This window comes from Procambarus clarkii, chromosome 65 (assembly GCF_040958095.1).
Source record: "Procambarus clarkii isolate CNS0578487 chromosome 65, FALCON_Pclarkii_2.0, whole genome shotgun sequence".
Lineage (NCBI taxonomy): Eukaryota > Metazoa > Arthropoda > Malacostraca > Decapoda > Cambaridae > Procambarus > Procambarus clarkii.
Window position 1 is genome coordinate 21886794 of NC_091214.1, and position 1173 is coordinate 21887966.

Consider the following 1173-nt stretch of genomic DNA (forward strand, 5'->3'; position numbering starts at 1 on the left):
TCTCTCCTTCTCTCTGTCTCTGTCTCTGTCTCTGTCTGTCTGTCTGTCTGTCTGTCTCTCTCTCTCTCTCTCTCTCTCTCTCTCTCTCTCTCTCTCTCTCTCTCTCTCTCTCTCTCTCTCTCTCTCTCTCTCTCTCTCTCTCTCTCTTTCTCTCAGACTCTCTGTCTCTGTCTCTGTCTCTCTCTCTCTCTCTCTCTCTCTCTCTCTCTCTCTCTCTCTCTCTCTCTCTCTCTCTCTCTCTCTCTCTCTCTCTCTCTCTCTCACTCTCTCTCTCTCTCTCTCTCTCACTCTCTCTCTCTCTCTCTCTCTCAGTCTCTCTCTGTCTCTCTCAGTCTCTCTGTCCCTCTCTGTCTCTCTCTCTCATAACCGTATGTGAGAGAGTGAAGAGTGAGGTGTGACAGTAACCAGATGACCCGCTACGGGTCAAGGGTGTCCTCAAAGGGAGTGGGCGGCCGGTCGGTTTTCGAGGTTCGAGGAAGGGCGGTGCCTCAGAGGGCTGTGATGGTTGTGAGAGGGCTGAAGCTAAGGGACGGTGGAGAGGCAGCTGAGGGAGTTGAGATAGAGGGTTGTGTTTGGGGGAGGTGTAACCAAGATGTTTATACCATGAGGTGCTGGCTGGCTGGGTAGAGGGAGGGAGCTATGAGGAGGAAGCGCCATGTCATTACGACTATATAGCACTTGGAAGGGACCAGAATAAGGATTTGGGATGAGGACGAGGGAAAGGAATGGTGCCCCAATCACTTGGATGGTCGGGGGATTGAACGCCGACCTGCATGAAGCGAGACCGTCGCTCTACTGTCTAGCCCAATTGGTTGGGTTGGCTGGGTGGAGCGTTAGTTATTAAGTCTTGCCTCTCGACTTTTGGTAGTTTATTTGAATCTTAAATCAACTGAATTCTATGCCTTGAATGATGGTTCTGTGCAAGCAAGCGCAGATAGAGCAGGTTGCTTGTGTGCAGAATATAAAGCAAATGATATTATGACGTCTAGTTTGCAGAGATTGAACGATTGAGCGAGTATAGCAAAAACTGAGTTATTGGGCAGTTATCTAGCCACTGAGTGCCTTCAAATCAAGGGGATGGAGTGGTCTTTTGTGACTTTAAAAGTGCGCTGCAGTCTTGAACAACCCACCACAGCTAATGTTTGAAGTAGCTTGTAATATCAAATGTAATAT